The 15829-nt window shown below is 47.0% G+C and overlaps 1 protein-coding gene across 1 annotated transcript in view; it reads left to right on the top strand.

The window, feature by feature from the left end:
• The window catches only part of LOC135822816 (uncharacterized), a 109177-nt gene that overhangs the window by 22048 nt on the left and 71300 nt on the right, over positions 1–15829 (top strand). The gene's annotated exons all lie outside the window — the stretch shown is intronic.

Here is a 15829-nt window from a genome sequence, read left to right as displayed (position 1 = left end):
CTCTCTCTCTCTCTCTTCTCTCTCTCTCTCTCTCTCTCTCTCTCTCTCTCTCTCTCTCTCTCTCTCTCTCTCTCCCTCTCTCTCTCTCCCTCCCCCCCCTCTCTCTCTCTCTCTCTCTCTCTCTCTCTCTCTCTCTCTCTCTCTCCCCCCCCCCTCTCTCTCTCTCTCTCTCTCTCTCTCTCTCTCTCTCTCTCTCTCTCTCTCTCTCTCTCTCTCTCTTCTCTCTCTCTCTCTCTCTCTCTCTCTCTCTCTCCCTCCTCTCTCTCTCTTTCTCTCTCTCTCTCTCTCTCTCTCTCTCTCTCTCTCTCTCTCTCTCTCTCTCTCTCTCTCTCTCTCCGTGGTGTGTTCTCTATATTACTGACTGGCTATGCTGTTCATCAAATCCGTTCTTTCTTAGTCATATTTACCAAATTGTAGCAGCATTATGTTATGCTTGATGACTACCCCACTAAATATTTCCTTCCTCTATATAAATATACTCCCCCCTCCCCACCCCTTGTCCCTACTCCTCCCAAGTTTTTGGTGCACTGAAGTGTCGCTGAAGCCGAGACCTCAGGTCGGCAGAGATGCTCCAGTTTCACCACCACAGTTGCGTCTGCAACCACCTCTATCATGCAGTATTCTGTTCTGGAGGTTCGTGGTTTCCCGTAAAAAAATGAAATATTCTAGTAGGTTAGACAGTAAAGACAGCTAATTGTAGAGGACCACACCAGGTTACTTTGCCCGTTGCAGAATTACTACTTATAGTCATGCAGATACTTGAAACTTTTCTTTTGAATTTTATGAAAGCATATATTGGAATATTTTCATTATGCCGAGGTATACCGAGTAGGTTAGACTATTTTGTATGTATGTATGTATGTATAACTCATAATCACAAGGTGATCGTAGAGGCATTAATCAGCGAGAGAATTGTGAATGATGTCTCTGAATCCAACTCTATCGTGTGCTGCATGAGAGAGAGAGCATGCAAGGGAAGACCCGTCCAACTTTTAATGTTAGAAATCCATGATGACTATTTTATTTTATTTTATTTTTTATAGACTATTTTAGTGATATAACATATTTTGATCAAGTTTCTTCTTTTCGAAATTCCAGTCACTTATACAATGTCATGTACATACACAATTATTACAAAACGTAATTTTAAGTTTGCGCTTTCAGAATTTCATTTTCACTTCAATACTGTAACAGTGCCATGATTTCAGTACCATTGGTGGTGGGTCACATGTTGTACAAACTCTAAAACAAACATTTTCTTCTCATCAGAACTTGGATGTATAGTGCCTCGTCTACAAAGTTCAGTTTAAAAAAATTCCTTGAAGATAGAGTCAGCCTGGTAAATAACAATCTAGGTTAAAACAACAACTAATGAATAACCACACATGACTTTACACCCAGTGACCATTTCACTACATACTTCAAGCTCACCGTAATAACAAGAGTAGATAAACAAGAGTGTGCAACTCCGGATCTCTTCTGCACTATCTGCAGATACCCCGAATTTTTTGCTGATGCCACCTTTTTTCAGGAAAACGTGCATTTTGCCGCAGAGCACAGAGCAGTGTGAGAGCACGTGCTGGGCACAAACCTTATAATGTAAAGCCCGGCCAAGTGCACGAGGACTTACTTTCCGAAAGACTCGCAGCGCATGCGTCGTCGAAAAGATTACGTCAACAAAAAAATTCCGCGCGGGCCAACCCATCCCGGAGTTGCACACTCTTGTGTATCTACTCTTGCTAATAACATACTCCCGCGAATAGCGATGTTGTACTCATGTACGATGGAGCACAATTACCAAGCAAGTGGCAACATGTCATTTCGTTCAATCTCCCAAGATTCCCATGACTAGATAGCACGTTTTCTCTGTCTGCGGTCATTAGGCAATGCTGGCGATAAAAATACAACAAAATTCTATTGTATGCAATATGCACTCATTTGCACAGTACGCGGAGCACAGCGGACTAGTTATACACCCAAACGGAAGAAAAATACACCCTGCCCACTTTGAAAATAATAAAAAAATATGCTAGGTAAGTAATTTGGATGTGTGCACAATTTCGACAAATTCGAAAGGGCTACTGCTGGGCCTAAATACCATGCCCATGGTCAAGATTGTATGGTTTTCGGTCGAGCAGTCGAAACAAATGTGTCTCACTTGAACACCAAGTAGAGCTGCCGCTGTTGTGCCAAGGCCCATTGGCGCATGGTGTGTATAATCCAAATCTACATGTATGGTGATGGGTCACTGCTGGCGTTTGTGCTCTTGGACAGTGCAACGCTGCGTGAAGATAAGTTGTGGCTCCACAATCGCTGAGAACGTTAGTGTGCGTCCATGGAATACTAAAGCACAACAGGCGCGGCACAGCTAACGCCCACTTGCATGAATCGGTCGACAGTGGTGGCGAGTGCATTCTCCTTCCTCGGTGAACACTGCTGGACACCCTGTTTGATGATCCACCAAACACCATCGGTGCAGGCCGCGTTTTTCGGAACCAGCGATTTGGTCGTCCACCAACAATTGTTTCTCACTTGAACACTCTGTAGAGCTGTCGCTGTCGTGACAAGGCCGTGTATACTCAAAATCTACATGTAGGATGAAGAGTAACAGTTACTGCTGATAATGAAGTTTGCGCTCGTGGACAATACAACGCTGTGTGAAGTAAATTGTGGCTCCACAATCGCCCAGAATCCTAATGTGTCTCCATGGAATACAATAGGCGCGGTGCAGCTAACGCTCAACGTGGATGAAACGGACAACAGCAGCGGCTAGAGCGTTCTCCTTCCTCGGTGAACACTGCTACAAGACATTATGCTTGATGATTCACCAAACACCATCGTTGGAGGCCAAGTTTTCCGCCACCAGCGAGTTGTTCGTCCAGCAACCTTCTTTTTAGTCTTTCTTCAAGACTTCGTAGAGCAGCCGCGCAAGGCCTTTCCTTCACGTTAGGGTAGCGATCCTTCCTATAACGCTATCGCCATTCATTGTTACTTTTTACTACAATGACACTTCAGTAGTGTTTCTCAGAAAATAAAGTCAGCTGCCATCAGGCACAGAGTCAGCGCTCACCTAGATAGGCCTAGCGCATAATTATGATATAGCGCCTAGCAAGCACCTGGACTTGTAAAAAAATTATTTTTACAATATTTTTTAAAGTATTTTGCAAGTCTTCAATCATGTTTGCATGTACGCGCTATACTATCCAGCCATGTGGCGTGAAAGGATTGCTTGATGAATGTTGTCGTGATCATGAAAGGACTACAGTACAGACTAGGTACCACGACTAGGTAGCGCTAGCGAGTCCGCGGATGTCCTGACACGTGAAACGAAACGATTTTTTATCTTTTAGGCCGATTCCACACTACGCCGAAAGTGGCTTTGCCTTGAAGGCATGAAGTGGCTTATAAAGTGAAGCTGCATTCACACCTGCAAGTGTCGATCACGGGACTTTGCTTTGAAGGTTATAGTTACCCTGGTAACAGAATGGAAGATCACTTTTCCGGCTTGTGTACGAAATAAATAATTCAAAAGCATCTTGTCGAAACTAGTATTTGAAGAAGAAGAAAATAATGTTGTTCACGTAGATCTACTGCTTGTAGATGTAGTTGAGTTTTGTCTCAGTATGAGTGGTCCAGTCCGATCGGCCTCTGGTCGCCGGCGTCGTCGTTTGTACGAGCTAGCTATCGGGTATACGTCCGACATTGATATTCTCCAGACACAACCAAATTATTTTTTTCCTCGGCAGTCCATGGAAATGACAAACAATGTTTTGTTTGATTGCCTCGAGCCTGCATCTGCGTCCTCTTTCTTTGTCGTTCTTCTATTCATGATGTTGAATGAAAACATTTCTGTTGAGCGACGACTGTGGACAGCTCATCCGGAAAATGAACTTGGTTTGGCGGCAGGATTTTGGGAGAAGGAAGTGCTTGGCACCTGGGAGAACACAAAACAGAAGTCCAAGAGATGGTGGAAGGCAGCATGGATTGCGAACTTCAGGATGGAGCAGCGGACATTCTGTTTTATTCTACAGCGATACGGCCATTTGTTTGAGAGGCAATCCACTCACCTGCGCCGCACTATTCCCAGTAGCAAACGTCTGGCCATTGCCCTCTACTACTTGTGCCACTCCGAAACGTATAATGAATTGGCTGCATTGTTCCATGTGGGTGTCAGTACTGCTTCGTGCATTGTGCATGATGTTGTGGAAGCTCTTGTTGGAGAGGTCACCAGAGATAGCATATCGTTTCCTCAAGGAAATCAGCTGTCGAAAGTGATGCGCGGATTTGAGCAATTGTCAAATTTACCAATGTGTGGAGGTGCGGTTGATGGTACCTTTGTGAGAATCGTGAAGCCAGAGATTCATGGTGACACTTACTGGTGTTATAAGCAGCACTCTGCCATTATCGTTTTTGCCTGTGTCGACCATCAAGGATGCTTTACATTTGTTGATGTCGGAACTCCCGGTAAACTCGGAGATGCGGCTGTGTACAACAAGAGTGAGCTGAAGACCAAAGTGGAGCAGGGCATCTGGCTGAACAGAGCTGTTTGGAGAGCTGGCAACAAATACATTCGACCATTTTTGATCGGTGATAGTGCTTTCACCTTGAGCCCGTATCTCATGAAAATTCATGCCGGGGACAACTTGACTCCGCAGCAATCAAGTTTCAACTTTGCACAAATCCGGGCGCGCCGTATTGTCGAGTGTGCATTTGGTCGCCTCAAGGGACGGTTCACAGTTGTGTCACATTCCAACTCCAATGACCCAACTTTCATGAGCAAAGCTGTTCTCCTATGCTGCAGTCTCCATAACATCATCGAGCGCAGAAAGAGAGGTTACCTGCCTATTGTCCAGGACTATGCACCTCATCCCCTAGTTCCCATGCAGCACTCTCCAGCTGGGCAAATGCGGGATGCCCTTGGCACCTATCTCCGTAATTTAAACTGAATATCAACCACTACGTTGGCCAAAGAGCTATGGGCTTTGGTATTCATATCTCCTTTCCTCCAACAATGTCTAGCTCACAATCCGTCTTGGTAGCCTGTGTAGTGTGAACTCTATCTCTGAACATTGAATTGCCTGTGTCTCCGGGCTTCTCCTTCCTACTTTCACTAGCGTGATAGTAGTATTGACCTAATGTGTGTACGTGTACACCAAACCGCATCCCGCTTGCCGTGCCATTTACTCATGAATTCCTGCACCGCAACACTTGCACTCTGCGTATCATTAACCCTTCCCCTTCTATGGCACAGACCCTACACTGCATGCGATACTTGGATGCGTGTACTGAGACTACACAAGAGAGAGATTGGAAGCTTTGTTACGACTCTGAGTTTCACGTATTACTACAATCATCAGGCAACTGATGGGTCCAACACGGGCAGCCAGAACATAAGGGGGAGCAAGGTGGGAAATTCTGAGGGGTATCATACGCGACGCGTATCATAGCGCAAGAGTCAGGTGCAGGCGTGAAGTTGCCAAGTTTTCAGACTTGGGGCTATGCAGCAGCAGCAGTTCCAGCGTGAATGATATAGAATAGAGCTGGAGACTTATCAAATCACCCACACGCACTCGCTTTGTCATGCATGCACACACACACACACGCATGCGCGCACACGCACACCATTTGACATTCCTGGTGTACTGAGACTAGCAATACACCGGACATTGAAAGCATAGTACTACGGGATAGAACACGTCACACGTAAAAACAATAGAGTGGCTATAGTACACTGGAAAACAGAGGATAGTTATCCAAACAGTCCGGAGTAGTGTCGCAGAGAACAGAACGGGAAAATTAGAAGCACTGCATCCAAAACACGAACACAGGAGAGAAATTGAAAAAAACACTGTGTCTACATGAAAAAAATTGTGCCAGAAACAGAAGAGTATTGGGACTGGCGACACTGTCCCTCTAGTCCCGTTCAATCATTCTTTTTGTCACGCGACATCATATCTCCAAAGAGCTTGGCTTGGAAAGCCATTTGGCTCTGAATAAGGGCTTGCGTGGTCCTCTGCTGCTGTTCGCTTTGGTTCTGCACCAGGGTATGCATAGCTTCCTGCTGCTGTTGAATTATCGCAGCTGTAAACTCCTGCTGGTTTCGCTGAAGGTCTCTTTGCGTTTCACCAAAGGCCTGGACCATTAGCAACCCTGTTTCCTGGAGGCCCTGTGTGCTCTGGTTCCTCTTCTTCGCTTTCTTTTTCGCTCCAGCTTGTTGGCCCTCTGTAGCAATGTCAGTGGAATCCTCGACATACACTTCCTCATCTCCCAGGTCAACGGAAGCTGCAGCAGATCTCTTGCCATGAGTCCCTGGCACATACGCGTCATCGACTGCAGAAGCTGACAAGCTCCTACCTGCGTCTGGTGTTGTTGGGGTGGATTTAGCAGTTCCATACAACAGCATATCAAGGCGCCTTGCCTCGTCTTCGTCAGAATCATCATCGTCGTCACCACCAATGGCTGACCTGAAGCTCATCACAGGACGCCCTACAGCCTTCCTGGTAGGAGTTACGGAGGATGTCATACCTGGCTGACCACGAGCGGCAGAACTGGTGTTTGTACAGCTTGGTACAGTGACGTTGCTCAGTTGTTCCTCACACTGGTATGTTTCACTGGTACTACTACTACTACTACTCCTACTACTACTATTACTACTACCGCCCTCGGTGCGAGCTGCACCAGTTGTCTTTGCAGGTCCACTTGCCAAGCTCATCTCCTCTACTGAAACTGGTGAAGGACTAGCATTTCCTCGGAAAACACTCACAAGACGTACTCCATCAGGCATTCGAGAGGTGGATGGCGTTGGAGGAGTCTGGGCTTGACTGCAGTGAGGCTTTCCTGTGCTCGATCTAGCAACAGCGGTGCTGGAGAGGCTCTTTGTTGGCCCAAATCCTGGAATATCACCCATTTTTGTGTGCCAAATCTTGAAATTTGACCACGCTGTGTAGGCGGATTCGAGATCATACGTCGAATCTTCGTCAACCTCGCCAACAGGCATTCCGGTGGCAGTTTTCTTTGTGTATGTCTCGTACAGTCCTTTCGCCTTCGTTTTCATGTTGTCGATTTTGGAATGGACGATCGACGCAGTATAGAGTGCTTCCTCCCCGAGCTGTTCAGCAAACAAATTCAGCTTGATGGCGATCTCCTTCTCCGCGTAGCTCCTGCGAACTGTACCGCCCGGAGGTCGCCTCAAATGTCCGTTCCAAAGCTCGATCAGCTTGCCCTCAAGCTCCTGGCTAAACATGACCCTAGGCATTGTTGACAGCTCACAACTCACCACAACTGAAAGATACAACAGGAAACAAATTCGGAAAAAGATCGAAAGGCTGAAGCTTCGAAGAAAAGTCAGAAAAGTGTCCTGAAAAGCTAAAAAGTTGCCTTGAAAGAGGGTCCTGGTGTTGCTTTGTAGACAACAAGCACTTTTCACTTTCGCGCGCTTCTCAAAGTGATCGCCATGGCAACTTGCCTGAAAAGTGCCTGAAAAGTGGCTTTTTAGACAGGATTTGGCGTAGTGTGGAATCGGCCTTACTTTTTTTTGTAGTCCTTCGCTTTTGAGCACGGAGGATCAGTCAACGAGTAGATCTACGTCACGTGGGCTGTTGTCGGGAGGATCTAGGAGTGCATTATTGACCAGTACTACAGTTGCGCTCGGTGAAATCCGGCCCGAAGTGCAAAGCCGGCGCCGCGAAGCCAGGTCCCATTACATCACCAACATCCTCGACCAAGACTTCAGTGTGACGGAAGCTCTTGCCAGCGTTGCCTCAGCCAAAGCGTCACAGCGTGCAGATCACCGCCAGAAAGCGAAGACCGACATCCGTGGCTTCGCTGCCGACGCATCGCCCACTTTGCAGCACACAATTCAGTTGGCAAGTGAGCCTGGCGCCTCCAGCTGGCTTACTTGTCGTCCGCTATCCCGTCATGGATTTGTGCTATCCAAAAGCGAGTTCCGCGATGGTTTGGCACTGCGCTATGGCTGGCGGCCTTCTCGCTTACCGTCAACCTGTGTCTGTGGAGCCAGCTTCACAGTAGCCCATGCCCTGACATGCAGCACCGGAGGTTTCCCGTCACTTCGACACAATGAGGTGCGGGACATCACTGCCTCGCTATTGAAACGTGTCGCCAATAGTGTCGCTATCGAGCCACACTTACAACCGCTCTCTGGTGAGCAGCTCCGCTACAAGACTGCCTCCACAGAAGACCAGGCTCGACTTGATGTTGCGGCGAGTGGTGTTTGGGGAGGTCGGTTTGAGAGAGTCTTTCTCGATATTCGGGTTTTCAACCCCTTTGCTCCCTCAAATCGATCCTCTTCCATCACCGCTTGCTACCAGCGTCATGAACGTGAAAAACGGAGGCGATACGAACAGCGCGTCAAGGAGGTCGAGCGTGGAACCTTCATCCCTGTGGTTTTCGCTGCAACTGGTGGTACTGGTCGAGCTGCTGCCGCTCTCCTCAAGAGAATAGCTGCAATGGTCTCCGACAAATCTGGTGAGCCATACTCTGCAGTGATGGCATGGATCCGCTGCAGGTTCAGCTTCGCCCTTCTCCGTGCAGGCGTGGCTTGCCTGCGTGGTGCACGACGGCTGTATTCGCACCCGGAGGTGGCTGAGTCATCCGCTCGACTCGCTGTCTCGGAAGCTGCCATACAGCACTAGACACTTGTTTATGCCTCGTCATCATTGCTTTTTCTCGTATGGTCCATGTATGTAACTACTGGTACTTGTTTTTATTGTATCACTGTGTTACTAAATTCTGCCCGTACAAGAGGCCGGTTTACCAAGTTAAAAAAAAAATTACATCACTGGTGATTTGTGTGTATGAACTCAACTGCACGCACCTCGTGTAAAAGTTCGGAGTGCACGTGTTGCATGCTAAAAACAGTTCAAAATTTCTTTCATTCACTTCACTCAAGCACAGCAGGATCTTCTCGATAGCGGAGTACCCAACATCCTGTTTCAACCTCCCTGCTCGCCGGACATGAATCCAATCGAGAATGTGTGGGCTCTTCTCAAGAAGAGAATAATTCCACATCGCTGCGAGAATGCTGCACCTGGAGTGGGACTCATTGGATCCTGACACGGTTTCCCCATACGTGGAGTCAATGTCACGTCGTGTTGAAGCCCTAATCGAAGCTGACGGTGGCCACACAAAATATTGAAGCCCTGCTGTTCTGTGTATGAAATAAACTGCTTCGAAACAATCTCCGTCTTCTTTACTTCTGCTGAGCTGAAATGAATGGTACACTTGTCTTTGTTTGGCGCGGTTTTTTACACTTTGGTGTAAGCATGCATGCGTATGAGTACAGCACAATCATGCACAGTTCATACGGCACACGTGCACACTAGGCCTAGCCCAAATTTGCTCGGGGCGCTTCGATATTTTGCCAGCAAATTTTGCCCAAGCACTTTCCATATTTTGCTTGGCATTGCCTTTCGTTTCCGATATTTTGCTCCATTTTGCTCCTGCTTTGTGGCAAAAATAGCTTCAAATGAACCGTCTACTTTGGTAAAAGTGGATGGTGACTCTGATGAGGAAAGCAAAACTGAAAATGGTGTCAGTATTACGGATTTAACCGGGATTTTGTAGCATGATTTCAAATTTATGTACCCCTGACAACCTGCACGAGCTATTTCAGCACGACGTTGGCCCAATGAAACCAAAGAAAGTAGAATAGAATTGCCAAAACACACCCGGATCCTCTGTAAATTCGATATTTTGCTCGGAATTTGCTGGCAATTTCTTTTCGTGGGAAATTTCGATATTTTGCTGGAAGAATTGCCGGCAAATTTGGGCTAGGCCTAGTGCACACTAGCACTTGTACAACTTTGAGGGCGTCAAGGGCCGCATCAGTACTGGGCGCCAGTTATGCACTTCGGGCCGGATTTCACCGAGCGCAACTGTAGTACTAGTACTACCTACAAGTACATGACTGTGTAGCAGGCCGCAGTCTCACTCTCGGAGGCAAATGCACTCGGGTCTCAGTGAACACACTGTTGTCGACACTGTTGTTTATTACCGGTATAACTGAACTAAACTGAAGACTACATTGTAAACATTAACTCTAACTCTAACTCTAAACTGACATTTCTAACTGGCATTTCTAAATGAAGTTTCTAACTGAAGAGAAGAGAATTGTGAACAGCAGCTTTTATAGGCAGACAGCATACATGTAAGTGCTGCAACTAGGGTCCAGCGGATAATGCCGGCATTATATTCGGCATTATACGACTATCCGAGCATCAGAGCATTATGGAGCATTGGAAAGGAACAAAACGAGCATTATGTGAGGTTTGAGCGGCATAACGAGTTTCATAGTGGAAATCCCAGGTTTTTGGCAACAATCGGCTACAATCATGATCATGAGATGTTGTCTGATGATTGGTTTTTGCCATAAAACTCTGAGTAACAACGAAACAGCCATATTTTACTCCTTTTGTGTACCTCTTGCGTACTACGCTCCGCCCATTCCGGGCATTTGAGCACTATGTATGCATTGTACCGGCGCTTGACTTTATGATTGTGTAGACACGTAACACCTTTAGCACTAACGTTACATAACTATTGCTACATGCTGTCCGCAGATTGAGTAACTATAAGTCTATTGCTACATAAAAACGTTATGATTGTAGCGATGTGGTCAGGTGAATGTATACAAGCCATTTGTGAAGCATGCCCAACCGAGGCCGAGGCAGTTCAAGTGACACAAATCCGGAGAAATTATTTATGAGGTTTCTTTTACTTTTAGAATAATGGAGAGCTATGGAGGAGACATACGCGAAGTGAATACCAAACAGACGAAGAAGAGTTTTCTAGTTGTGCCAGAGGCTCTGGCGATAGCATCTCTAGCGATACTGAAGTAGACACTGATGCATTGCTAAATTTGGACCAGGATGAAGGAGCGGCTATAAACAGAAATACCTCGTTCCAAAAGAACTGCCTTTGCCGAGTCCAGCTCAGGAGGCTCGAAAAGAACTACAATTTTTCATGGACTTAGTACCAAGTCGATTGCTCAGCAGCGCCTGTCTTACTTTCCTGACGAAGCACGTTCAGTTAGTTGTGGACGCCTGGACGGTAGTAATGCCAGGCCTACGGTCAAATGCTATCACTATCAGAAAGGAAGAGTATTGTGGCAAGCCATACGTCTACACACCATCTCAAGGAGGAGATGAGAGCACAAGCAAAGGATGTAGAGTGGAAAAAATAGATTTTGACCACGTGTTTTCAGGATTTCCGCAAATGGGAGGGCTCTCCATCTGAGATCGGATCTCAGGAGCTGGCCTCATGTCTGGTGTTTCAGACGAAGACATTATTCAGAGAATGGACGCAGTGACAGCTTGTCTGCAGGCAGGAATACTATTTGCCAAGATTAACTTCATCCCAACAATGAATGACTACCTGCAATAATGGTTTCATCTCTCACTACATGGATAATTAGGGGAAAGATTTGATACACCGACTATTCTTCCACAACCCTGCATCAAAGTTGGAATGGAGAGCAATCAATGGAGAAGTGATCATGTTTTATAGTGCTAAGAAGTGGTGAAGCTCGTGAGAGATAAGGTGGCAGCTTCAGATGCAGATCGACGATATGCATAATTTCCTGGAAGTTTGACAATGTGCAGACTTTCTTCCATTTTTGTCCCAAACCAAGAGCATTATATCCCTTGCTGAAGCATTATAATCAGCATTATAAGGCAGTTTTTGGAGCATTATGGTTAGCATTATATGAACATTTTCGGAGCATTATCCGCTGGACCCTAGCTGCAACAGCAATGGTCACGGCAAAGCTCAGCAGAGAGAAGAAGAAAGGTCAAAGTAGATGTGTGGGCAGCAGAATGGGTCACTGCACAAGGAATGCTATTTTAATTTTGATTCTATGCAGAAGAAGAAGCTGAATGCGAGGTGAGCAATGGGCGTAAATGAAAGGCGGTTGAAAGTGCTGCAAAAGGTCTACAGTCAAAGTAGAGTGTACATGTATTTCTAAGGTCAATATGAAACATTGAATGCAGTGAGACTAGTTCCTATGCATGTCATGCACCTGCAAGCAGCACAGTACTAATAAGAGTTGCAAGTGCGGAGTGCGGTGCGGTGTAACACTCGTGACCAATACATTGAAAGACACGCAGCTAATGTCTCTGCTTCGTTCAGGGAATTCAGAATAGAAAGTCTGCTGTACCACCCGCTCTTTTCTTTTTACTTTTAAAAGCGATTATTTGTAACATGGAAATTTGTTCCTTGGCTCACCATCTGAGTTCTTAAAGCTATTATTCATTTTCTGCTGCCCCCGGTTATTTCTTTTATTAGTATTATTTTCTTTGCCTTCGCTTTCTTGTTATTGGGCAACTTGCCCGTTAGAATCTGCGAAGTAAAATAAACAACAACAACAACGCTGCAGCTGTGTAAGTATTAGTTACTAGGGTGCCAACGCTACACTGTACACATGTACCGTACTCGCGCGATTAGAGCCCTCTCTTGAATAGTACCCTATCTCGAATAGTGCCCTAGTCTCCAACAGCCAGTGAATAATAAAGCCCTCTCTTGAATAGTGCCCCCCCCCCGGTAGGTGTTGGCGGATAATGCTAGGTAATATGGAATATAATGCTCTCAGTAATGCTCCACAAAAAGCCATATAATGCTCCAAATAATGCTGATAATGCTCCGCCGGATGGAATATAAGCACCTGAACCTTGCGGTATTGGGCTAAGAAAAACGCTATAATATTGCACCCGTGCTATGGTAAACATAATACAATATCAGGTAAACATGTACGCTAGGTACAAACACATACAGTCAGGTAAACATGTACGCTAGGTACAAACACATACAGTCAGGTAAACATGTACGCTAGGCACAAACACATACAGTCAGGTAAACATGTACGCTAGGCACAAACACATACAGTCAGGTAAACATGTACGCTAGGCACAAACACATACAGTCAGGTAAACATGTACGCTAGGCACAAACACCACATACAGTCAGGTAAACATGTACGCTAGGCACAAACACATACAGTCAGGTAAACATGTACGCTAGGTACAAACACATACAGTCATATTGAGGCGGCACAAAGAGGAGATAACAAGTCATCAATGCAATTTATGCACGGATAGAATGTATGTTACCTGGCCTGCAAGGCAGTAGAACTGTTTTTGTTTGTTTGTTTTTAAATTTTACTTCGCAAGTTCAAACGGGTTCCTGGCCCAGTTATATGAGAGCGAAGGATAGAATTTGCCAAAATCCTAATGAGCAACAGCATAGGCAATATTATCATAGAAGTGGAGTACTATGCGAGCGAGAATACTGAGAAGAAAAGAACATGTCAAAACCTGACGAAACACAACCTATTTCAGGCATACATAAGGAAGGCAGGCTAGCTTAAAATCTTGCAATCTGGATACGGTGCGCACCTCTCTAGGCAAACTGTTCCACAGCAATGCTCCTGCGGTGGCGAATCTCGTTTGGCCACACCGACTGCGAGCTGGCTGGCTGAGCAGACCATTGGCATGCTGATGGCGCGTACTTCTGCCGCTGCATGCTGCTGGTTTGAGAAGCTGGGCTAGAGCAAGGCTAGTGGAGTCATTTAGACAACGCCAGATGAAGATCAGGAGCTTTTGCTTGAAAAGTTCAGTGACGCGGTAAATCGAGTTGGCAGCCAGGAGGGGCTGCATCGCGGAACATGGCGGGCTGCCATCAATGCATCGGATCGCCCGATTTTGCATGGCTTGCAGACGCTGAAGTTGGGTCACGCGGAGGGCTGCAGAGAAGCTGCAGGCACCATATATCATATCCGGTATGACAATAGCCTTTACATATACTTTGCGCGAGCTGCGGGAGAGGCATCGACGGGCTCGCCACAAGGCGCGTATCTTCCTGGCAACTTTGGTCACTATGGTGCTGACGTGTACATCCCAACTCAGGCGGTTGTCAAGAAAGACACCAAGATACCGCGCAGACTTCACTATCGGTAGAGAAGTATCGCAGCACACGATAGAGACCTCAGGCCCGGCATGTTGCGGTGAGATAGTCATTACCTGGCTTTTGGAGGCATTTAAAATTAGGCCGCGTGACTTAAGCCATATGGCGAGATCAGTGACAGCTGAAGAGACGGATTTGGAGACTTCCCCAGCGGAAGCTTTTGAATCATACAGAGCAATGTCGTCTGCGAATTGCACGCTGGGTATTGGCGATGAGACCGATTTCACATCACGGGTGTAGACGTTAAAGAGAACAGGCCCCAAGACGGAGCCTTGGGGCACACCACAGGTGCAGTCAAGAGCACGACTTGTGGCCGAAGCGACTGTAACTTGCTGCCTGCGATCTGTCAGGTAATTCGCGAACCACTTCAGGGCGACACCAGAGATACCAACGTCAAAAAGGTCTTGGATGAGGATACCATGCCGGACTTTGTCAAAAGCCTTGGACATGTCGAGGAGGCACAGCCCAGTTACCAGACCACTGTCCTTCGCCTTCTGCAAGCTGTCCGTGAGAACACAGAGGGCATCCTCAGTGGAGCACTTCTTCCTGAAAGCAAACTGAGAATCAGGTAGGGCATTACTCAAGTCTAGATGGCGAACTAGCTGACGCTGCACCACTCTCTCCAACAGCTTTGAGACAACTGGAAGGAGGGAAACAGGGCGATAATTGGTGGGGACTGATGGGTCCCCGGTCTTGTAAAGCGGTACAACGGTCGCCAGCTTGAACGCCAAAGGAACCGTGCCAGTACGGAGGGAAGTGCAAAACAGTACTGCTAAAGAGTATGCCAATAAATCGGAACACTGCCGCAATAGCGAACCCGGTATGCCGTCAATTCCCGTAGCTTTGCGAGCATCTACCTGCTGAAGGAGACGTTGAACGTCCGATGGAGTTACAGGGGAGAACTCGGTTAGGGAGACAGGCCCGTTGGGGCCACACGGAACGCCGAGATGGTCTGTTGCGAGTGGGATTCCTGCTTGCAACATAGAACGCACAATCTGGATCCGCCGCAGAGACTCGGCTGAACTAACGGCCTCAGTAAGACCGGTGCCAGCTAGAGCCTTCCCAAGTCGTTTCCGATACGCCAAGAAGGACTCCTTGACCATCTTCTGCCTCTGAGTTTCCCTCTCCAAATGGGACTTTCCTTGTTTGTGTCTCGCGGTAGCAATATGGGACATGTACATGATTATAATCTTCTTCCCTGACAACGTTGTATGGCATGCCAGGCACACTAACTTGCTACAGTCGCTTTTGAGCGGCTCATCTGGGAACTCCCGCACCCGTGTTTCGGCACTAATGGCCACTTCAGTGCTCTGTCGATGAGCTACTCACGTCCTCAAGTTTTGGAAACATTTTCAGACTTGGTAATAGCTGTTTTCTGAAAAGACCGCTTCCTCGCTATCGCGGCAGGATCTGCCGTTTCCAACTCGACGACGTCACTATCATCAGGGGACTCCGCCAAAAGCTCATCTGGAGAAAGCCCAGCTTCCTCCCAATCCCAAGAACGGCATCGCGGCGAGCCAGCCATCAGCGTTGGCTGCTAGTTAGCTGGTCTTACACAATGGTCAATGTCCGGTGAAAGTCCAGCGTTACTCTTCGACAAAGACATGGATTCTTGCTTCGATGAAGAATGTTTTTTGTAACATTGTGGACGGTAACCGGGTAAGGTCTGGAATGTGTGTTGGTTCGGCGCGTTGTTACCTGGATCTTCAAAAAGTAGTTGCTGGCCGAAGATAGACTTCCGGGACCGGAAGTTTCTGCGAGAGTTTCCACACTGAGTCTGTGCTCATGTGCTGGACCCACAGCTAGCTATCACTAGTGCATGCAGTATACCATGATATACTGGGCCTGGCACTGC

Source organism: Sycon ciliatum, chromosome 8, assembly GCF_964019385.1.
Source record: "Sycon ciliatum chromosome 8, ocSycCili1.1, whole genome shotgun sequence".
Classification (NCBI taxonomy): domain Eukaryota; kingdom Metazoa; phylum Porifera; class Calcarea; order Leucosolenida; family Sycettidae; genus Sycon; species Sycon ciliatum.
Note: the sequence above shows the minus strand (reverse complement) of the source record. Positions and strands in the feature narration are given on the sequence as shown.